The following is a 25,225-nucleotide window of genomic DNA, read 5'->3' as shown; positions in this document are numbered from 1 at the left end:
AAATGGCAGTCATGGAATTTTGGCATCAAATGCTTCAGCCGTCCACATGAAATGGATGGCTGAAATGGATGAAATGAAATGGATGGCCAGTCCCCACTTAGATTAGCTCATGTATACAATGTCACTGCAGAGAAAGAGAAAAGAATGACTCTTGTGGGCCTGTCCTGTATAAATATTATATCCATTCTATAACGTTAAGTGGGGGAGTAAGATCAGACAGTATTTTAAAAGAATGGCTTCAGAAACAGTGTCTTCAGAGAAAAGTGTCATGCTGACTGTGATCTCTTTGTAAAGATCCTCTTATTTCAAGCCCAGCTCTGCTGAGCGTCTCAGGACATCTGTTTTCACAGTAGACCTGGAGATGTTTGGTTTCAAATGTCAAAATGTAGAATAATTTGCCATAGATCTGGGCAAATCCTTCCTAAACAAGAAAATAACATATACCTACAGAGACAAGCATAACCATAAGATTAACATGCAATGATTCTGAGGCTATTTTTTACAAAATGGGATTAATTGTACTCGACTCATGATGCTGACACGTGCCTCTAACCACAGGGCACAGGGCAAGCTTGTGCCCCAGCCGGGCCCCCCTCTCCTTGTAGGAGCATGCTCCACCAGCCCTGATCTGCCCACACTGCATGGGGCCACCTGAACTGCACCTCTGGGGGGAGATGACACTCGGGTGTACGTGTGTATACGTGCACACACATGCACATACTCATGCACGCATGCACATACACACGTGCACACACAGAGAGTCCGAGGCAAGGCCTTTTATTACAGTTACTTCCAGGTCTTTAAGGACACAGTCCTTTTCCTTCCACCCAGTTTGGCTTCTTCATCAAAATATTTTTAATGGAAAATTCATGACGCGCCCTTTTTTTTAAGTCTCTTCTTTCAAAGGTTCCACTCCCCGTTGACTTTAATCTGGGGGTTCCTCAGAAACAAACACCCCAGCCACTGTGCCTCCTCTCTTGCCAATGGGTCCCAGAGGCCTGTGTCCTTGCACCAAAGAACCTGCAGAGCAACAGTGTTCTCTCCCTTGAGAAGGAGAATTCTCTGCTCCACGGGCATCTGTGTGGTCCTGCGGCCTCGGAGAACAGGTGGGAAGGAGAGCAATGAAAGGCACCAGCAGGCTCTTTGAATGTGGGCACAACAGGGCCCTGGTGGATGTTCATGGTGTTCAATTTCCTCCGACGTTGAGATTTCTGCTTACGAGTCTCCAAAATATCCATCAGTACTTTGTTCCAAGACCCAGCGACACTGTCCCTTCAAGGTTGCCTTATTGTTTCCTTGTTCTATGTCTCCTTCACTCCATCCTGCTGGACTAGAGTCCCCGTGGACATTCATTTCTGACACCAAGTCACGTTTGCTGGCTGAGGCTGTGGTCACTCATTCCTATCAAAGACCAGGGCCTCCTCGGCCCTGCCCTTCTTTCTTAGGTGGGAAGTTGCACCTCCATTTCACATTGAGATCCGTGGAGCGATCATGTTCTCCTCTTAAACCAGACCCTCTGCTTTCAGATGGCCTGAGAAGCTTCAGGGCAGTCGTTCTCAAACTCCACCAGGTATAGGAACCCCACTGTCCAAGGCCACGCCCAGATGGAAGACAGAAGAAATGCATCCCTACCTCATTTCTCATTCTCAACATCTACAAGCATGTACGGGCTGGAGACACACACATCTGGATTTGAATTCCTGCTCTGCCACTTCTGAGCATGGGGACTTTGTCACGATATGATTATCCTCTTTGAAATATGGTCTAATAACCTCATGAGATAAATAAGAAGCTTTAAAAAATATCCAAAATGAGGAAGAACGGGTAGGGGGACATATTTTAAAACATCAGTGTATATAAACAGAGTTTCCACTAAATTTACTTTAACCATGGGGTGACATGGACCTAGGAAAATATTGCAAGAAACAGGAGGCCTGTCTTTTATGACAGCTTTTATGCTAGAAGAACCAAACTGACTTTATTTTTGTTGTCACTAGGTTCGTGGCCAGACCACTTTGGAAAAGATGTGTGACACGTGACAGAGAGAAAACAAAAGACTGAAAAGGTTTTCAGTCTTCTCCCCCAAAGAGAATACTCTCCAAATTGGAAAAGGTAAATTGTTAGGATGGGCAAGAGCCAGGGTGCATATTTCTTATGTGTGAGAAGCACAAGGTCCTGGTGGCCAACAACTGATGTTAAGATCCTCCCAGTATGACAGGAAACCACTGAGGACTCTTCGTGAATGGGAGGCCTGTTGCAGACTGGCTGGTTCCCTGACTTTCCAGGAGAAATAATCGTGTTTGTTCCTGATACATCACTACAGCAGTTTATTAGGGCACATAAAACTATTTATCGGAGTTTGTAAAAAAATCAGCAGGTTTTGCTAAAAATATGCGCCAAGCTATCATTGCTTTCTGACAGCAAAGCCAGAAACACAACAGTGATCTCCTGAGAATATTGTTTAAGATTTGGTTCTGATGCTTAGCTCAGAGCCAGCCAGTGTAGGGCATGGCTGTGGGTCCTGCTCCATTGTGTGGGTTGACTCCCAGCAACGGTCTCAGGACACTGGGGTCTCCCTCTCCCCAGCTGAAAATCACTACTAGACAATGACGGCATTGGTGGCAGGAGAGGAGAGGGAGGTTCTGTTACAGTGTCATGAACGTCAGGATCTGAGGCTGACCCCGGGGCTGGGGTGCTGCCATACGTGAAAGCACTTGGATTTGGTGAGCGGGATAGGTGGCCACAGTGACTAGGGTGGTGATGACCAGGCAATCATAGCTGAGTGATCTCTAGAGGAATGTGTTTCAAGAAGAAGGGAGTGGCTACACTCTAGAGGCTGGTGAAAGTAGAGGTGTCCACTGGATGTGGCAGTATGGAAACTCAGTGAATTTGGGAAGAGCCATTTCACAGGATGAATGAAGGAGGCTTCCATAGTGATAGTGATAGTGGGAAAGGACACAGACTTCTACCCTTCCTCCCATCAGAAACAAATTATACAGCTATAAAGGGATTTTATTAGGCACAAACCCATAACTAAAGGAATAATGTAACTTATATGTGGTATCTTTAAAAAAAGAAAAAAATGGACTCATATATATTATACAAAGAATAGATTGATGGTTGCTGGAGGTGAAGTGGTTGAACAAAATGGGTGAAGGGGTCAAAAGATACAAACTTCCAGTTATAAAATAAGTCCTGAAGTTGTAACATACAGCATAGTGACTACAGTTAAGAATACTGTACTGCATATTTGAAAGTTGCTAAGAGAATGGATCTTAAAAGTCCTCATCACAAGAAAAAAATTTGTAGCTGTGTGTGGTGATGGATGTTAACTAGACGTATTGTGGCATTCATTTCACAATATATACAAATACTGAATCTCTGTGTTGTACACCTAAAACTAATATAAAGTTATGTGTCAATTATTACTTTAAAAAAAAAGGATAATGTGAAAGGCAAGAACGGAAGCACACTTTTAGGAGCTTTGGAGCAAGTGGATGGGGGAAACTACCATTCCAAGAAAACAGAATCTAAAATCATTTGGCTAATAATTTATTTAGGGCTTCCCTGGTGGCGCAGTGGTTGAGAGTCTGCCTGCCGATGCAGGGGACACAGGTTCGTGCCCCGGTCCGGGAAGATCCCACATGCCGCGGAGCAGCTGGGCCTGTGAGCCATGGCCTCCGAGCCTGCGCGTCCGGAGCCTGTGCTCCGCAATGGGAGAGGCCACAACAGTGAGAGGCCCGCGTACCACAAAATAATAATAATAATAATAATTTATTTAACTATGATCAGACAGCAATCACCAGACATCTGAGAAAAGCCTCTAACACAAAAATAATAGCGACCCAAACAAAAATAAATTACAAGAAAAAAGGAGAAAAGAAAAGAAAATCAACAACAAACAAAAAAGGAAAGCCACTTGGAAGAAGCAGAGATTATGAAGGAAGAGGGAAACTCACAAACATTAAACAAACAAAAATAAATCAGCAGTATCCTCAGGGATTAGAAAATGTGCATCTATGAACCAAGAATATGTGATATTTATACATATGAAATATTCAGAGACCAGGAAAAGGGCACTTGGGAATTAAAATCGTGATATAAAATAGATAATGGAGAGAATGTTTGGAAGTTATGTTGAAGAAATTCACCAAAAAAAGAGCAGTTGAACAGAAGAAAGGGACAAGAAGATTAAAAAAAAAAAAGAAAAAAAAGCTGGAGATCCAGTTTAGGGTGTGGTGCTCAAGTGTAGTTAATAAGTATACCAGGAAATTAATAAACCATAATGGAAAAGAATATGAAAAAGCATGATATATATATATATATATAAAATATGTATAACAGAATCACTTTGCTGTACAGCAGAAATTAACACAATATTGTAAATCAACTATACTTCAATAAAAGAAATTTTTAAAAAATAATAATACCAGGCAAAAGGAAAAGAATGCAGAGTAAATAAATATTAACAGAGTATTTCAGTAATCTCTCTGGGAATAGGAGGATTTCTAGAGCAAAAGAACACAACGAAAGGCACAGTAAAGATGCAAATAGACTTATACCAAAGAATTCTGTTGTGAAATTTCAGCAAAGAGAGAACTCACCAAACTTCCAAAGGAAAAAACGAAACTAAAGATAGATTGTATATAGAAGATCAATGACCAGAGGACTTCGGGCTTCTTCACAATGCCTCTGAAAGCCAGGAAACAATGGATAAATCCCTTTACTACTCTAAACACAAAACAAAACAAAGATATTTCTAAGATAGAGCCCATACTCAACTATTACTTGTGAATGCTAAAAGGTCTCAAAAAAATTGATTCTCTAAGCATTTGTCTCTGGGTAGTGCTTACAGAATCTACTCTAGAAGGTATAAACTAGGAAAGAGGCAGCTCTGGAAATGAGAAACCATGGTCCAAGACAGGAGACAGATGAAGGGACCCACTGAGTGGGATGCTAAAGGGAGATCTCAGGCCAAGGACTGCGGACCACAAACAGAGGCACCAGCCCAGACTGAACCAGTCCAGAAGCTCCAACAGAGGCTCACCCCCCAGGCACCCCGATTATCTGAATACACTGAGAGGAGAAGTACAACCTCGGAGATGAGTTTGAAATTAATCTGTAAGGAGAATTTAGGAAACTAAGCATCACAGGACCAAAAATAATCACAGAACAATCATGAACTCCAGGGGAAAAGGAGAGAGTGAGGAAATGGAAGGAACAGCTGTGAACAAAATTTCAAGGAAATTTTCAGAGAAGGGAGTGGAGAAATGGGGCAGGACCTGGAGGAGATGGAGCTTGTTGGCTTTTGTTTTGTTTTGTTCGGAAAAACAGTAAGTTGTGGTTCCCGTATGTGAGAAGGCTGTTGAGGCTGGCATTTCAGGAGAGACAGGTCCCTGGAGCCATGGCTCCTTGAGAGGACAGGAGGGGATAAGGTCTGGGGGAGGGGCTGTCCCTTGAGGGTCATCACATGAAAGCAGGGCAACAACATGGAAGATGCAACTCGATTTAGAGAGTTAGTGGAGGGAAGATTGAAGGTGGAACGTTTCCTTCACTGGGCAGTAAGGAATGCCTATCATTTCTTTTCTTCTCACGACACAATTTTTACAAGACCCTGAGAGGTGAACATCATAACCGCCCCCTCTTGTAAAAGAGGAAACTGAGGCTCACAGACGTTACGCAACTTTCCTAAAGTCACAGAGGCAGTGAGGGGAAGAGCAGGAAACGAAGGGCAAGGCCACTCTGACTCCAATGGCCTTACTCTTGAGGACCCTTCAGTAACGTATCTCCTGGAAGGCGCTTTCCCCCGCTCCGAGGATCTCAGGGCCCTGGGGGAGACGGACTGTGAGGCTGCTTTCATGAGAGCCAGGCAACGTACACACACGATGGGATCGAATTTTACTGTTCTCTCTACCTCTCCAGCCAGGACAGGCATGAAAGGAAACCAGTTCTATTTTTAGTAGAATGAGATTTCTAACAGCTGTCCAGATCCTTGAGGTCCCTTGAAGATCCTGTTTCTTATCTGTACAACTCATCCCATCTGAGTTATCTGGTTAAAAATTGGCAACAGGATGTGACGAAACCCAGAACAGACATCACAACATATTTGTCATATCTGAACAGCAGACCCTATGTGGCAATTACCTCGTTGGAAATAATGGCATAAATATTAAGATGCTTGACTGATTTTACTGATGAGGCATATCGAGAAGAAAAATTGTACATCTTTCAAATTCTGAAAAATCTTTGGCACTTGTGAAGTTACTTCCAGGGAGGGCAAAGCAGGTTCATGCCCCCTGAGCCATTCCTAATTGAGGAGCACTCAAAACAGACTTTCAACAGAACTGGGGTGAATGAGGTGAGTCTGAGATGGAGACTGGAGAATCCCAAGAGAGAGACAATCACAGCACATTATTTTCAAGTCTTTGGGGTAAGATAATAAATAGCAGAGTATGTTCCTAAAAACGAGGTTTTCAGTTAATGTGCATATTTGGAAAGAGAAGCTTATTCAATCTTTCACCAATAATAACAATAAATGAGTGAGATTAATAAACATGACAGACTCCTAGAATCATCTAGAACCAACAGAACTGAGTCTAGATAAGGACAGATTCTATGCACATAGCAGAATAGGGAGAAAGGCTAGCTTCTACCCTGCTTCTGCTTTGCCTCTGTCTCTGCTTCCTAATCAGTGATGGAAACACATTTTAACCACTGACCTCAGTGGCTTTTGGAATCTAAGAAATATACTGCTTTAAATTGTTCTGCAAGTTCCAGTAGGATCTCTGACTTCTGTCTCACTCCACGGCCACATACTGTCTTTGACATACTCTCTGACCTTCTAACTCACCCACTTAACCTGAGACTAGTCGGATCATTGTCACACTCTACCACTCTTCTAGTTTCAGGAGAAAAAAATAAAAAAGGTTTCATTGAAAACCTGGTCTTTATTTTAGCAACAAGGCCCAGCCTCACTCTTCTTGCAAATTAGCAAAACCTAAAACACTAAGTTCTGGTTTCTGGGCAAAGCCCCAACATTTCCTCACCAAGGACATTTGGTTAACTGCTCTCCATGAGGTCATTTGTCACTTTGCTAAGTTCTCACTTCCCTGCAGGCAGATTCCTGCCCTTTTATCTCAGCGCGCCCATAAAACTTGCAGTCTCTCCCAGTACATAGCCAGAAGTGATGTGCATTCAGAAGCAGGCAAGGAGAGCTGGACTTGCTGCCTCTGCCACCTCAGCCTCGCTGATGGGATGCACAGTGGATTAAATCAAGCCGTACAGGGAAATCGCAAACTCGGTATCGAAAAAAAAATTGTTTATGACTCATTCTATTCTTGCTGCCTAAAGAGAACTTAAAGATTTCTTTAATAAGACTCTGCTAGTGCCAGTGGCAAATTACAAAGGAAATAATTAAACTGTTCCTTGCTTTCACTGGTCTTCCCTCTAGAGGGACTCAAAGACATAGACACCTGCAAACACGGGAAAAGTTCTCACGTTCATGTTAGCACCACCTGGGGAATCGCCCATCCAGGGACATCCCCACGTGAGGGCGGGGGTCCCAGGGGCTGTATCCAACCCCATGTCCCGGCCACTGCCTCGGGGTCTCACGTCCCCCCTTTTCACAAGTGCCATCGGTGAATCCACTTCCTAATCACTGTAGCTCACGTCAATCAAACATTCCAGGCACTATGGGGTCACGCACGTCCCCCTGTTTTCTCTTTACAATACTGTGAGGTAGGTACCTTCCTGATTGCCGCATCCACGGGAGGCTCTTGAAGATAATTTAAATAGACCATCCAGGGTCCAACTTCAGGCAGCAAGACAGGAAACCCAGAGCTGTCGGAGCGCCACGTCTCATTGTTAACACGCTTTCAGGACAGTCACCCCTTACGCTCATGTGGTTGAAGATGTCCACAGGGAAGGAAGGCAGAGAATTCCAGGTGAAGAGCACATTATGCACAAAGGCACAGGGATCACGGATGAGTCTTTATAATTCTGCTTTTGCATGAAATGTTGCCCTTCCTCAGTTTGGTAGATAAAATACAAGAGTCGTGAGATAACATGCTATGTCCCGATGGGAGAGATTATTCTGTGCTGTGAACCCCAAAGTGGAGAGGCTTAATAATCAGGGCTTATCTCCCACCCACCTCACCTGGACATCACGCCCCAGAGGATGGCTTTGGTCCTCACCATGACTAGAGAACCATGTCTGATGGAAGCTCCCACGTCCTGTTGCTCCACCTCCTGGACCACAAGTCCCTGAAAGCAGGGTGGACAGGCTGGCAAAGAAAGTGCACGGCCAACACAAACCCACCGTCCGTGGCTGCAGGCTACAGGTGACTCACGCCTTGTCTTTCCCAGCACATTGACCAGAAATGGCCACCTGTCCCCACCAAGGGGCAAGGTGTCTGGTAAGTGTCAGGAAGCACGTGGATCTCCAGAGGCAGTGAAGTTCACTGATCCATTTCCTATGGCCAGGATCCCAAGGGCTTTCAAATATTAGCTCCTTTATTTCCCATTTCCACCTCCATGGGGTTCTTCTGGAATCTTTAAGCGCATATATGACAAATGGATGAAATTTCTTTCTCATGACTGGAGTAGAGAAGGAAAACTGAAAGCAAGGTCAATCTGAACTAATTCAAAGCCTAAAACATACAACACTATAAGTAGGAAAAAGTAACGCCTGGGTGCTGCCAGCCAGCGGCGGCCAGGGCTCTGGATAAGGATGCCCGAGTTCTGTTGTTGCAGGAGAGTGAGGGCTGTGGGCCTGACGTCCGCCCACATCTGCACGCCTGGCGGGCGGAGTGACAGCAAACTCCCTTAGACCGTGTCCTAATCATTGTGGGTTCCAAGTCAGGAGAAAGTTAACAACTGCGCTTTACTGCATAAAAGTGTTTTGCTTGGGCTTCCCTGGTGGTGCAGTGGTTGGGAGTCCGCCTGCCGATGCGGAGGACACGGGTTCGTACCCCGGTCCGGAGGGATCCCGCATGCCGTGGAGTGGCTCGGCCCGTGAACCATGGCCACTGAGCCTGCGCGTCCGGAGCCTGTGCTCCGCAACGGGAGAGGCCACAACAGTGAGAGGCCCTCATACCGCAAAAAAAAAAAAAAAGGGGGGGGTTTTGCTTTTAGTTTTTCCCCCTGTTCTAATGTATCCCTAAACTGTTATCAGATCTGTTACACAGAGCTCAGGCATATTGCTTTGCTGTTGTGTTGGTAGGAGTCTTTAGTTGCAGACAACAGAAACAGACCTTTAGCTTAAAGTGGGAGTTTGCTGTAAGGACACAGGATGCCTCGTGGAACCAATGAATCTGAACACAGATAAGCTTGAGGAATAGACTGGCGCTGGGCCTCCGGCTTTCATTCTCCTTCTCTCTGCACAGCTGGCTCTCTCCACACATCTCGTCTCTGTCTCTCTCTCCTGTCCCATTTCACTGCTCTACACAAGAGGACCTGGCTGCCTCCTGGTTCCCGACTTGCTTACCTGCTATAGTTCTAACCCTTCGAGATTGACTGAATTCTGTTGGCTTCGGTTCCAGACAGCAGGGAGTAGGAGAGCGATGGCCCAGCTTGGGTGAGGTGTTCATCCCTGATGTGACCAGACTGGCCAAGACTGCGGGACTCCAAGTCACAAGGAAGGGGGAAGGGGCCTTTTCCAGGGAAGTAGCTGTGGGCGGGTCATGTACCCCAAGATGTTTATTACGGTAGTGAAGAGCACAGAGGCCCTGGGGGAGCGCAACGCGTGGTAAACTCACAGCTGTTATGTAGAAACGCGTTGTCTAATCAAGCAGGACAGTAAAACAGGGTTCTTTCCTGTACTTCTCTGAATCTTTTATGTATGGACTCCAACGATGCATCTCCAAAAATGGGGACATCGGACTCATCCAAACATATTTGACTGCATGACCTTTATTTAGCAATAAAGTAAGGATCTGAGGAGACAATGTTAGAAGCCCTCCGGCATGTAATGGTGCCTGGTGTCCTACCCACAGGTGTTCTGTTCTGGAATTGCAGTGCTTCCCCTCAATAACTGTCAAAATTCTGCCCTTTCTGCAAGACCAGTGGAGGTCACTTCCTCCCGGAAAACTTTTCCTCCAACCCTCCCCTGTCCTCCTGTGTTCGCGGTCCCACCCTCCCCACACCCCTACTCACTGCATGTGATTAGCAAGATGAAATGTTAACACTCAGCGCACTCAGCAAGCAGATGCGACCTCTTTTCTTTCTTAAGGAATAAAAGCGGCCCTGGGACTCCTGAGAACATGGGCAGCAGTTCCACGCTCAGAGCTGGACTTGGTCTTACACTCTACTTTCTCCAGCATCATGGGGTCCAAATTGTCGCTGTCACCACCAGCAGCTGCGTGAGAGAGGACCCCAGAGCCTTTCGATTCTGGAGCTCTTGAAACCGAGGGGTGGTCCTGCTGCCTCGCCTTTCTCTCTGCTCCTTACGCCCCACCATGACAAAGGCTTCCCATGCCGTTGCCTTCCAGTCACTGGAGCGTGTGTGCAGTTCCTTCCAGGGTGAGCAGACCCCTGGGGGAGGGTCACCCCACCCTCTGATCCACTGCTCACAGACCCAGCCTCACGGCTGACTTCTCAAAGTTAGATCAGGGGTTTAATGGCTTTGCCATCTGGGCACTGCTGTCTCCATCACCAGCTCTAACCTCCCTCCTATTTTGAGGACACAGTCGACATCCTTTGTAAGACATCACATCAGCCTGGGTCTCCTCACCTATCCAAGCTGCTCCTTTTCTTGTTTTTAAGTAGCAACCCTTCTTTTGAATGACTGAAAATTATAACATGAGCATAGCTTTCACACTGAATCTAAGAACAGGTGGAAAAGGATATTCAGCAGAAACTTTCAGCTGGGACCTCACAGCTCAACAGAGGAGATGCAAGACAACACGTGCTAAAGCAGAGAGAGAAGCATCCTTCCAGAGAACCCTCAGATGGACTGATTTATAATTCTTAGGAACCACAGAAGGGTTATGTCGTGGGGCTGAATATTAGTGCATGGCCAGGGCTCTTAAGCCAAAGGAAACCAACTAAGAAATGCTTCCTCATGTCCTTGCTGTTAGCTGCTCAGGGGTGAGGAAGTGGGGGAGGAGGATAGGAAACTCGGGGGGATGGGGGTTGGCGGTGAGATAGTCCTCTGATCTGGCAGTCCTGGGAGCCCTCTTTCCTATAGGAGTGGAACACATTTCAAAATCCATCCTCTTTCCCATGAACATTTGTTTGCATTCCTCTGTCCCTTGCTCTATGCATTCTTTACTGATGCAGATTAGAGAGTTCATAAAAATGCATCATGGACCCATTTAAACTATATGATTAACTGCCAATATGTGATATTAACTCATAGTATTTTATGGAGATTAGCACGTATAATTATATTTGATGGTATATGATAATTACCTGTTTGGTTGCATTTTAAAGTATGATGACTTGAGAACATTCATCAATCCATATATGGCTCAGAGACTGATAAAAATTGCAACTCATCTTAATTGTTTTTAAAGTAATCAGACTGACATCTTTGAAGCCTAAAGGAGACTGATTTCATGGAGACCATGTTAATAATACAGTGATTGGAACACTAATTGAAAATCCTTTTTTTTTTTAAATGGAACATTCTGATCAATATTTTCCAAATGGCTAATGAAGTATGAATGGAATGTTTCTGCATTTCAGGTTAAACATAGAAAAATTCAGCTGGGGTTCTGATTCATCTAGGAGGCCAGGGTACAGACACTCCCTTGGAAAAGGTTCTGGAGTCGTTGTTTTCATGATGGGACAGGGAGAAGCTTCCCTAGTTCAGTAAGGAAATCTTCATGCTTTCCTTGTACCCTCATCTCCCTCTGCTTTTTCTTGGACTCTTCCTGGCCTTCGAGACGCTCTTCTGTCCCTCCTCCTGCACGGAGGGAGTGATTCAGTTACAGACATGTGATCCCTGTGTCACATGACAAAAGCTCTATTTCCCACTCTACCCATGCATAATGTTAGTTGATATTTAAGCTGACCTTGGACCTATTTTTACATTCTTTACTCCTGTGTTTTTGCCGTGTCCCCCAAATGACTCACCGCGGCATGAATCCCAAGTGATATACACAGGCAACGTGCAGCTTACCCTAAAGTTCAAGTCCCCTTCAGCTCTGAGTTATGCAGACTTAAATATTGACTCACGCTGACTATGCACATTGGGCAAGACCAAACCCAGTGATGCAGAATCCTGTGTCTGGGATATCCCAGCACCCCATCACTTCACCTGTGCTATTCTAGCAGACAGGACTGAGCAAACAGAGTCAGGAGGCCCCCATGAGGACCCAAGATGAGAGAAGGAGGAAGTGTGGGGTCGTGAAGGTCGAGGTTGTCTCTGCACCAACTTGGGAGAAATGGCCACTCGGATGTGGAGCTGGCAAGTAGAGGGTAGGAAAGGTAGGGCATGGAGGGCAGACACAGCTGCGTGCAGAGCACATCCAACAAGAAAGATGCTCTTCCTGTATCTTTAATCGGGTCCTTTGAATTCTGGTGGCTTTATGTATGTTTCATATCAGCTGAGGGGAAAGCTCTAACAAGAAATGCTTGATGTTTCTGTAATGTTTGCTAGTCTTATTCTGAGGCTGGTCAATAAAATTATGATTTCTGTGTCTTTAAAAAAACTTTACTTTTTTTTTTTTTTTTTGTGGTACACGGGCCTCTCACTGTTGTGGCCTCTCGCGTTGCAGAGCACAGGCTCCGGACGCGCAGGCTCAGCGGCCATGGCTCACGGGCCCAGCCGCTCCGCGGCATGTGGGATCTTCCCGGACCGGGACACGAACCTGTGTCCCCTGCATCGGCAGGCAGACTCTCAACAACTGCCCCACCAGGGAAGCCCTACTTTTTTTATATCATAAGTCAGGCCACAAGCAAATGAATCATTTCCCATTTGCACATACACTGCTTTGCTAAAATGAAGTGAAATATAATAGTATGAAGGCAATTCTGTTGACAATAGTAGCAGTTGTAAAGCCAAAAGTCTGGCTGTCCAGTGTGGGTATGGATGTCAATTTCTCACACAGATGAGTTGAAGCACACTGAATTATCTAGATCAAATGATGTGTGTGTGTGTGTGTGTGTGTGTGTGTGTGTGTGTGATTAAGTAAAATAAACTATTTTTTTCTTATCATAGAAAAAATACTATGAAGAAAAGAAGAAAATAATAAATGAGAATGCAATGTAATAGAATTTCTATTCATTTATTACTTAAAATTTATAATTTTGTAAATCAAAGAATAAGCTCTTGTCTTGCACAGTATTGATCCACACTATTCAGGAGCCAGATAGGTGAAAAGTAGGGTCACAATAAAGTATTCAAGTACATTTTCATTATTCACAAGCTAAAGTTCCTAAAGTGTATGAAGTCTGTGATATAAAAGGCAAAATATAAAGCATCCTTCTCGGGCTTCCCTGGTGGTACAGTGGTTAAGAATCTGCCTGCCAATTCAGGGGACATGGGTTCGAGCCCTGGTCCAGGAAGATCCCACATGCCACGGAGCAACTAAGCCCATGCGCCACAACTACTGAGCCTGCGCACTAGAGCCCTTGAGCCATAACTACTGAATCCCACGCACCTAAAGCCTGTGCTCCACAGCAAGAGAAACCACCACAATGAGAAGCCCACGCACTGCAACAGAGAGTAGCCCCCGATTGCCGTAACTAGAGAAAGTCCCGCGCAGCAGTGAAAACCCAACGCAGCCAAAAGTATACTACTAAAAAAAAAAGCATCCCTCTTTTAGAGTCCTTTGCTCAGAAATTATTCAAAGGCTTCAAAACAAAGACATTGTTCCTGAAAAATCTTGAAAAAAACCACAAGTTAAAGATGATATTAAATGGGATTATATTAAAGATTATATTAAATATTAGGGATTTTGGTTTAGTCTTGATGTTTTTTCATACATAAAGACCTAAACCTTCAGGCCTTACTTTAGTGAACCAAAATCTCAAAGACTCTGCTTGTAGGGCTTTTTGCAGATGTTTTTAGAAGCAGATAAAATTAAATTGATGCTACCACACTGAATAATAACTTCATATGTGATTCATATTTGACATCTTTTAGCATATTTCTAAATGGTCTTTTAAACAATAACAGTGGTTTCTGGTCTGACATGTAAAGAGCTTGGAAGTTGTCATCCTCATCCTCACAACAAGAAAAAAGATGAGAAAAGTCAACAACTCTTCTTAAATCCATCAGAGAATTGACGTCCCAGGACAGACCACTGCCCTGAAAACTGGAAAGAAAGGTGAACAATAAGAATCATAGCTTACTGGGGATAAGCCCAGGAGCAGAAGCCCACCCACTGGAGCAGTATTGTTAGGGTCTCTGGTTTGGTATCAGACACTAATTTTAGAAAATTCTCAGTTGTTGTTACTTCAAATGAACAAATAGGTTTTATCTCATGTATGCAAGGCTGGCTCAGCATTGAAAAATCAATTAATGTAATCCATCACATCAACAGGCTAGGAGCTTCAAGATGGCAGAAGAGTAAGACGCAGAGATCACCTTCCTCCCCACAAATACATCAGAAATACATCTACACGTGGAACAACTCCTACAGGACACCTACTGAACGCTGGCAGAAGACCTCAGACGTCCCAAAAGGCAAGAAACTCCCCATGTACCTGCGTAGGACAAAAGAAAAAAGAAAAAACAGAGACAAAAGAATAGGGATGGGACCTGCACCAGTGGGAGGCAGCTGTGAAGGAGGAAAGGTTTCCACACACTAGGAGCCCCTTCGTGGGCGGAGACTGCGGGTGGCGGAGAGGGGAAGCTTCGGAGCCGCAGAGGAGAGCGCAGCAACAGGGGTGCGGGGGGCAAAGCGGAGAGATTCCCGCACAGAGGACCGGTGCCGACGAGCACCCACCAGCCCAAGAGGCTTCTCTGCTCACCTGCCGGGGTGGGCAGGGCTGGGAGCTGAGGCTCGGGCTTCGGAGATCGGATAGCAGGGAGAGGAATGGGGTTGGTGGCGTGAGCACAGCCTGAAGGGGGCTAGTGCGCCACAGCTAGCCAGGAGGGAGTCCAGGGAAAAGTCTGGAGCTGCCGAAGAGGCAAGAGACTTTTTCTTGCCTCTGTTTCCTGGTGCGCGAGGAGAGGGGATTAAGAGAACTGCTTAAAGGAGCTCCAGAGACGAGCATGAGGTGCGGCTAACAGCGCGGACCCCAGAGACTGGCATGAGATGCTAAGGCTGCTGCTGCTGCCACCAAGAAGCCTGTGTGCAAGCACAGGTCACTCTCCACACCTCCCCTCCCGGGAACCTGTGCAGCCCGCCACTGCCAGGGTCCCGGGATCCAGGGACAACTTCCCCGGAGAACGCACAGCGCGCCTCAGGCTGCTGCAATGTCACGGCAGCCGCTGCCGCCGCAGGCCTGCCCCGCACTCCATACCCCTCCCTCCCCCCGGCCTGAGTGAGCCAGAGCCCCCAAATCAGCGGCTCCTTTAACCCCGTCCTGTCTGAGCGAAGAACAGATGCCCTCCTGCGACTTACACGCAGAGGCGGGGCCAAATCCAAAGCTGAAACCCAGGAGCTGTGCGAACAAAGAAGAGAAAGGGAAATCTCTCCCAGCCTCAGGAGCAGTGGATTAAATCTCCACAATCAACTTGATGTACCCTGCCTCTGTGGAATACATGAATAGACAACGAATCATCCCAAATTGAGGAGGTGAACTTTGGAATGAACGATATATATTTTTTCCCCTTTTTCTCTTTTTGTGAGTGTGCATGTTTATGATTCTGTGTATGATTTTCTCTGTATAGCTTTGCTTTTACCATTTGTACTAGGGTTCTGTCTGTCCGTTTTTGTTTGTTTGTTTGTTTGTTTTCAGTATAGTTTTTAGCACTTGTTATCATTGGTGGATTTGTTTTTTGGTTTGGTCGCTCTCTTCTTTCTTTTTTTTATTACTTAAAAAAAAATTTTATACTTTTTTTTTATTATTATCATTTTTTAATTTTATCTTCTTCCTTCTTTTTTTCCTTCCATTTTATTCTGAGCTGAGTGATGACAGACTCTTGGTGCTCCAGCCAGGCATCAGGGCTGTGCCTCTGTGGTGGGAGAGCCAAGTTCAGGACACTGGTCCATAAGACACCCCCCAGCTCCACGTAATATCAAATGGCAAAAATCTCCCAGAGATCTCCATCTCAATGCAAAGACCCAGCTCCACTCAACGACCAGCAAGCTACAGTGCTGGACATCCTATGCCAAACAACTAGCAAGACAGGAACACAACCACACCCATTAGCAGAGAGGCTGCCTAAAATCATAATAAGGCCACAGACACCCCAAAACACACCACCAGCCTTGGACCTGCCCACCAGAAAGACAACATCCAGCCTCATCCAGAGGCACTAATCCCCTCCACCAGGAAGCCTATGCAACCCACTGAACCAACCTTAGCCACTGGGGACAGTCACCAAAAACAATGGGAACTATGAACCGGTAGCCTGTGAAAAGGAGACCCCAAACACAGTAAGTTAAGCAAAATGAGAAGACAGAAAAACACACAGCAAATGAAGGAGCAAGATAAAAACCCACCAGACCTAACAAATGAAGAGGAAATAGGCAGTCTACCTGAAAAAGAATTCAGAATAATGATAGTAAAGATGATCCAAAATCTTGCAAATAGAATGGAGAAAATACAAGAAATGTTTAACAAGGACCTAGAAGAACTAAAGAGCAAACAAATAGTGATGAACAACACAATAAATGAAATTTAAAATTCTCTAGAAGGGATCAATAGCAGAATAACTGAGGCAGAAGAATGGATAAGTGACCTGGAAGATAAAATAGTGGAAATAAATACTGCAGAGCAGAATAAAGAAAAAAGAATGAAAAGGATTGAGGACAGTCTCAGAGACCACTGGGACAACATTAAATGCACCAACATTCGAATTATAGGGGTCCCAGAAGAAGAAGAGAAAAAGAAAGGGACTGAGGAAATATTTGAAGAGATTATAGTTGAAAACTTCCCTAATATGGGAAAGGAAATACTTAATCAAGTCCAGGAAGCACAGAGAGTCCCATACAGGATAAATCCAGGGAGAGACAAGCCAAGACACATATTAATCAAACTATCAAAACTTAAATACAAAGAAAAAATATTAACAGCAGCATGGGAAAAACAACAAATAACACAAGGGAATCCCCATCAGGTTAACAGCTGATCTTTCAGCAGAAACTCTGCAAGCCAGAAGGGAGTGGCAGGACATATTTAAAGTGATGAAGGAGAAAAACCTACAACCAAGATTACTCTACCAGCAAGGATCTCATTCAGATTTGATGGAGAAATTAAAACCTTTACAGACAAACAAAAGCTGAAAGAGTTCAGCACCACCAAACCAGCTTTACAACAAATGCTAAAGGAACTTCTCTAGGCAAGAAATACAAGAGAAGGAAAAGACCTACAATAACAAACCCAAAACAATTAAGAAAATGATACTAGGAACATACATATCGATAATTACCTTAAATGTAAATGGATTAAATGCTCCAACCAAAAGACATAGACTGGCTGAAGGGATACAAAAACAAGGCCCGTATATATGCTGTCTACAAGAGACCCACTTCAGACCCAGGGACACATACAGACTGAAAGTGAGGGGATGGAAAACGATATTCCATGCAAATGGAAATCAAAAGAAAGCTGGAGTAGCAATTCTCATATCAGACTAAATAGACTTTAAAATAAAGACTATTACAAGAGACAAAGAAGGACACAACATAATGATCAAGGGATCAATCCAAGAAGAAGATATAACAATTGTAAATATTTATGCAGCCAATATAGAAGCACCTCAATACATAAGGCAAATGTTAACAGCCATAAAAGGGGAAATCAACAGTAACACAATCATAGTAGGGGACTTTAACACCCCACTTTCACCAATGGACAGATCATCCAAAATGAAAATAAATAAGGAAACACAAGCTTTAAATGATACATTAAACAAGATGGACTTAATCGATATTTATAGGACATTCCATCCAAAAACAACAGAATACACATTCTTCTCAAGGGCTCCTGGAACATTCTCCAGGATAGATCATATCTTGGGTCACAAATCAAGCCTTGATAAATTAAAGAAAATTGAAATCATATCAAGTAACTTTTCTGACCACAATGCTATGAGACTAGATATCAATTACAGGAAAAAATCTGTAAAAAATACAAACACATGGAGGCTAAACAATACACTACTTAATAACCAAGAGATCACTGAAGATATCAAAGAGGAAATCAAAAAATACCTAGAAACAAATGACAATGAAAACGTGACAACCCAAAACCTATGGGATGCAGCAAAAGCAGTTCTAAGAGGGAAGTTTATAGCAATAAAATCCTACCTCAAGCAACAAGAAACATCTCAAATAAACAACCTAACCTTACACCTAAAGCAATTAGAGAAAGAAGAACATCACATCAACAGGCTTAAGAAGAAAAATCATATAATCAAATACAGGAAAAAAAGAAAAACCTTGATTAAAAAACCTTGATCAAATTCAACACCCAGGCATGATAAAATACCTCCATGAACCAGAGATAGAGGAGAACTTCCCTGACTTGATACAGGACACCTACCAAAACTACACCTACTGTCATAAAAAAGGTGAGAAACTAGATGCCCTCCTGCTAACATCAGGAACAGGTGAGAAGTCTGCCCTCAATAATCCTTTTCAACATTGTACTGGAAATCCCTGATAACACAATAAAACCAGAAAATGGAATAAAGGGAAAACATATTGGAAAGGAAGAAATAAAATGTCTTTGTTCACAGGTGGCATGATTGCCTCTGTAAAAGGATCTCAAAGAATTAATAGAAAACTCCTGGAAGTAATAACCAGTTATAGCAAGGCTGCAGGATACAAGGTTTAGATATACAAAAGCCAATGGCTTTCTATATACCCACAATGATAATTAGATTTGAAATTAAAAACACAACACCATTTATTTCAGCACCAAAAAATGATACTTAGGTATAAATCTAACAAAACGAGTACAAGATCTATATGAGGGAAACTGTAAAATTCCAATGAATGAAATCAAAGAACTAAATAAATGAAGATATCCCTCATTCATGGATAGGAAGGCTCAATATTGTTACAATGTCAGTTCTTCCCAACCTGATCTGTGGATTCAATATAATTCCAATCAAAATTCCACCAAGACACTTTGTGAATATTAACAAACTCATTCTTTTTTTTTAATTTTTATTGGAGTATAGTTGATGTACAATGTTGTGTTAGTTTCAGGTATACAGCAAAGTGAATCAGTTTACATATATACATATATCCACTCTTTTTTAGATTCTTTTCCCATATAGGCCATTACAGAGTATTGTGGAGAGTAACAAACTCATAAAATCTATATGGAAAGGAAAAAGAACCAGAATAGCCAACACATTATTGAAGAAGAACTTAACACTACTCAACTTCAAGACCTACTACAAAGCTACAATGATCAAGACAGTGTGGTTTTGTTGAAAGAGTTGACAAATAAATCAATGGAACAGAACAGAGAGCCCAGAAATAAACGCACACAACTAATCTTTGACAAAGGAACAAAGGCAATTAAGTGGAGAAAACTTAGTGTTTTCAACAATTGGTGTGGGAAAAACTGGACATCCACATGCAAAAAAAAAAAAAAAAAAAGAAAGAAAACCAGACACAGACCCTTTCACAAATATCAACTCAAAACAGATCATAGACCTAAATGTAAGACATAAATCTATAAAACTTCTGGAAGTTAATGTAGGAGAAAACCTAGGTAACCTTGGAAATGGTGATGACTTTTTAGATAAAACACCGAAAGCAAGATCCATGAAAGAAAAATATGATAAGTGGGGCTTTATTAAAGTTATAAAGGTAACCTCTATAAGAGACACTGTTAAGTGAATGAAAAGCAAAGCCACAGACTGGGAGAAAATATTTCCAAAACATATATCTGATGAATAACTTTATCCAAAATATAAAAGAACTCCTAAAACTCAACAGAAAGAAAACATAAAACTCAATTAAAAATGGGCAAAAGAGCTGAAGAGACATCTCAACAAAAACCCCCATGCAATTAAAAAGTCATGTCCAAGAAATAGACTCACAGACATAGAAAACAAACTTACAATTACCTAAGAGGGGAGGGAGGGAAGGGTAAATTAGGAGTTTGGGATTAACATATACACACTACTAGGGAATCCCTGGTGGTCCAGTGGTTAAGCCTCTGCACTCTTACTGCTGGGACCCGAGTTCAATCCCTGGTCAGAGAACTAAGATCCCGCAAGCTGTGCGGCATGCCCCCACCAAAAAAAAAAATTCCGTATGCACACTACTAAATTTAAAATAGATAACCAACAAGGACCTACTGTATAGCACAGGGACTTATACTCAATATCTTGTAATAGTCTGTATGGGAAAAGAATCTAAAAAAGTATATATATATGTATATATAACTGAATCACTTTGCTGTACACTTGCAACTAAATTTTTTTTTCAATTAAATAAAAAGTCATGTTTAAAAATGTTCACATCAACACAAAGTGAGTTGCAGTGGTGTTTTTGTGGTCATGGCTTGTGCAAAATAGAATAATGCAAAACATCCAGGCAGTTAGTTAGCAGGACAGATTCCCTCCTCCTGGCTTTGCCTTTGCAGGCTGAACACGTGGTTCATTCCATTACAGGCCTTCCCCTGCTTTTCTTCATCTTCTGACCTGCTGTTAATAGTGCAGCTTCTCATCTTCAGAACAGGATCTTGTTCCTGCCAGGGATGAATTCACTTACGGTTTATCTCCACTATTTCATTTCAGTCCCACCCACTTCAAAGTATGCTGACGATCTATGAGTCCTTTAAAAACGGATCGTTTCTTTGCCTTCAATCATTCCTGGCTCTTCAGAAGCTGTCCTGGCAGGTAATTCTAAGCCACGTTCAGATAGTCTCTATAGAATATCTCCTCTGCCATATTTTATTAAAAGATTGAGCTCCTTCTTCGAGGATAATAACCATGTAATCCACCTCTCTCGGTTGTCTGTTTCCTAGGAAAAGTCTTGGCAGCAGTGGCTCAGCCCCTGAGAAGTTCTCAAATCATCTCAGACTGGTTGCCCTCACTTAATTCTTCCTGCCTGCTCTGGTCAGAGGATGGAGATGTAACCCACTGAATCAGGTACAGTCTGAGCCGACCAGCATACTCAGAACATATGCTATTACCTTAATATTTTTACATTTATTTTATTGAAGTATAGTTGATTTACAATGTTGTGATAATTTCTGGTGTACAGCAAAGTGATTCAGCTATACATATATATATTCTTCTTCATATTCTTTTCTATTATGGTTTATTATTAGGATATTGAATACAGTTCTCTGTGCTATACAGTGGGACCTTGTTGTTTATCGATTCTATATATAATAGTTTGTATCTACTAACTCCAAACTCCCAATCCTTCCCTCCCCTACCCTCCACCCCCTTGGCAACCAGAAGTCTGTTCTCTATGTCTGTGAGTCTGTTTCTCTTTTGTAGATAAGTTCATTTGTGTCATATTTTAGATTCCAGATGTAAGTGATATCGTGGTACTTGTCTTTCTCTTTCTGACTTACTTAATTTAGTATGACAATCTGTAGGTCTACCCATGTTTTTGCAAATGGCATTATTTCATTCTTTTTTATGGCTGAGTAATATTCCATTGCATATATATATATATATATATATATATATACCACATCTTCTTTATCCATTCATCTGTTGATGGACATTTGGGAGCTTCCATGTCTTGGCTATTGTAAATAGTGACCATAGGGGTGCATATATCTTTTCAAATTATAGTTTTCTCCAGATATATGCCCAAGAGTGGGACTGCTGAATCATATGGTAGTTCTATTTTTAGTTTTTTGAGAAACCTCCTTACTGTTCTCCATAGTGGCTGCACCAACTTACATTCCCACCAACAGTGTAGGAGGGTTTCCTTTTCTCTACACCCTTTGCAGCATTTTGCTATGGCCTTTAATATTCCAGATAATACAGCATTACAATAACAAAACAGAAACAAACCAAAATAGAATATAAGCTTTTCAAAATTCCCCTTTTGCTACAGAGGAGTTCTCCTAAAATGGTTTTATTCCTCTCACTGCCCTGGGCACCCAGGCCTCCTGTCCCTCAGGGACTCCGCCTGTGCTTGCTCTTAATGACTCTGTCTACCTTCAGTGTATTTAGCTCACTTAGTCCTCTTTCAACAGTTTGGCAACAACTCTCTCTCATAAGAACCAGTTCACACGGGGCAATCAGGAAGGGTCTGTGCTCTGTCGATGGTAACACAGCACAGCCTTCTCCCCAGCTATTCCCGGTGCCATAGTCTAGTCCACAGGGAGCAACATGGATTTTTTTTTAATGGAATTATAACTATTAAGGCACTTTGTTTATGCTACTGAAATGCAATCGTTTTAAAAAGAATGAGTTGGTACACATTTTTTTCTGTTGTTTTATTTTGTTTCATTACATATTAAAACCAGGCAGCATGAGGCACTGATAAAAGAAATATGCATTGGATGTAGGAGGGGTTCAAGCTTCCCTGTTTCATCAGCCTGACCCTAACATGAGGCACATCACTTCCCTCCTTGTCAGTTTACTACGCGGTTAGGCGAAGGCCTGGAGAAGTATGAAATCCTGAAATAACAATTCAAAGAATATTTGAGAGCCTTGGTTGTCACCTAGTGCAGCTGAAACTGAGAAAAGCAGTCAGATCAGCAGATGATGAGACACCAGGTCATTTGCATGAGCTGGAGGTGGGCCGTGCTGCTTCCAGGGAGACCCATCAAAAGGTCCACTTCACTTATAGGCATGTGTGATGCACTGGTAATCCTGAAATACAAAGTACCCAACATTAAAGGAGAAAACCAACATGCAAATACAGGCACTTACATGTATTCAGTGTAAGTGTAACCTTCTTGGAAAAAGAAAAGTGAATACAAGCAAAATCACCTAGCACGCTTGAGAAATAGTTGAACCAGATGATGAAAATATTTTATCCTAAAATTGGTAAGTTGATTGGTTCCTACATTCATGCTTTCAACAATGAGGAAGATTTTTTCACTGAAAAGAGCCAAGCTGATGAAAAAGTATTAAGGACCACAACTTTGAACAGAGCCAACTGTCACAGCACGGTTAAGTCCCTCGTCAGGGAGACTGGGAGGGAATCTTCAGGGCAGCTTCTTGGACTCCAGCAATTAGAACCAAGTACATTCTGGGACCGAGTCACCCAGGCCTGCGTTCTCAGCATTTATGAAGAAAGCTGGTTCCGATCAACTGCCCAGCAGAGGCCCTGACTTCTTCAGCATCTCGTTCCCTGAAGGTACCTCTTACCTCATGCAAGCTCATCGCCTCAGGACCACACTGAACAATCATAGAGAATAGGTGGATACTCAGTTAGAGCATTTGTTTACCCGTATGGTCATCTGACTTAGAGCTGTGTCCCGATGCACCCGTCAATGGTCTGTGCTGAGCAGTATGTCAACATGGGCATCTAAATAGAAACCCCATCCACAAATGATAGGAACCCAAATAGGATGATGATCAGAGCTGGCTGGAAATTTGTTCAGAAAAGGAATTCAGTTTAGAACACTTTGTGTTGTTGTTGTTTTATCTAATACTTTTTAAGTATGTGTAGAGTGAAAATACAAACTATAAAATAGATGGTGGTTTTTAAGTACTACAAAGAGAAGTTTGAAGATTAATTTAAACTAGAGTTTTAACATCTTGGAAGTATATGGAAAACAGCAAAAAAAAATTCCATTGAGGACAAAAGAGTAGTGATTTTTTAAAAGAATCCATAAGGCATTCATGGGAGACAATCAGGAAGACACTGAGCAGAGTCTGGGAAGAGGCCACCTAAATATGTCCCTTTCCCTCCATCACCAACACGACGTCCTGGGACTGCTGTCCCATGTCTAAGGCAGCAGTGGGCGGACCCCCAAATGCGATCTGGTAAGGCCGCAGGCTCTGTGGAAAGCCCTGCAGGGAAATTGGCATGGGCTCCATCCTCCATAGGCTGGGCAGTAATCTGGGTACCATTGACACTGGGGTCCTCAGTAGTCAAGAACTTAGGGCAGTGAGTCATGGGAAGTGCCTAATCGGCGGAGAAGTGGAGACCCCTGGGGAGGAGGTCACTGCAGTGGGCTCTGCCTGAGCTTGTTCAGTCGTCCTGACCTCTTAAAGGTGAAGAAACAGCGGCAGGGAGCAGAGCCCTACCTGTTCCTGTGTGGGAGAACCAGGAAGCAGATGAGTGGGAAGAGGCTCATCCAGGCATCTCAAGAGGTGGTTGCACTGGTGGCCATGGAGGGAGGAAAGATCTCGCCTGTCTCCAGTTCCAGCAATGCCACCATCTGTGGTGCAGAACACGAGCAGATGTGAGCAGCCATGAGCAAGCAAAGCAAAGTAGCGCACACCCAAGAGGTCTGCACAGCCCGAGAAAGGGAAGGCAGTGACAACAAGACACATACTCTCGGTGAACCAGAGCACAGACGATGGCTCCAGGGAAAGAGATCCAAGTGCCACGCAAAGAAGAGTCTCTGAAGCTACAATCTAAACTATCTTCTAGATGAGCTGGAAAAGAAGATGGTTACCATTGAGTATCACGTTAGAAACCTGGAAAACCAATTCTAGGAACTATCTCTAAGCACAGAACAAAATTGTAGAGCTAGAATCATGGACAGAATCTGAGAGACCAGGAAAGTAAACCTCAGAGAAGACTGTGAGAAAAACACTAGTTCTAGAAGGAAAAGAAAAAATTAATGGACTTGTGAAAAATTTCCCAGGTATGCCTTAGATAAGGAAAATAATACTATGAGTTGAAAGAAATAAAGAAGCAAATAGAGAAATAAATATAAGATATTACAACATCTTAAATCTATTATTGAGAAAAGGGATTCTACATGATACTAGAGTAACATCTTGAGATAATATATGAGAAATATCTACCATCTTTCAAAACCAACAATGTTATGAATATGCAGTTATTTGGAAAATATATCAGCCTTACGCTCTACATGAAAGAATTCTTTGGGAAATGCTGACGCCAAATAGCAAATGCATTATAATAGTGAGCTCAGGGTGGGCAATAAATAGATAGTCTACAAATGGAAACAAAAATTAAAGTTAGAATGACAATCTGGGAAAATGTTAACTTTGGAATCTAAAGCACAAAGAAATAAAGAGGAACAT

The sequence above is a fragment of the Aethalodelphis obliquidens genome, unplaced genomic scaffold (genome assembly GCF_003676395.1).
Source record: "Aethalodelphis obliquidens isolate GAN/ISIS:26980383/991018 unplaced genomic scaffold, ASM367639v1 scaffold23, whole genome shotgun sequence".
Lineage (NCBI taxonomy): Eukaryota > Metazoa > Chordata > Mammalia > Artiodactyla > Delphinidae > Aethalodelphis > Aethalodelphis obliquidens.
The sequence above is the reverse complement of the archived record's forward strand: the minus strand, read 5'-3'. Positions refer to the sequence as shown.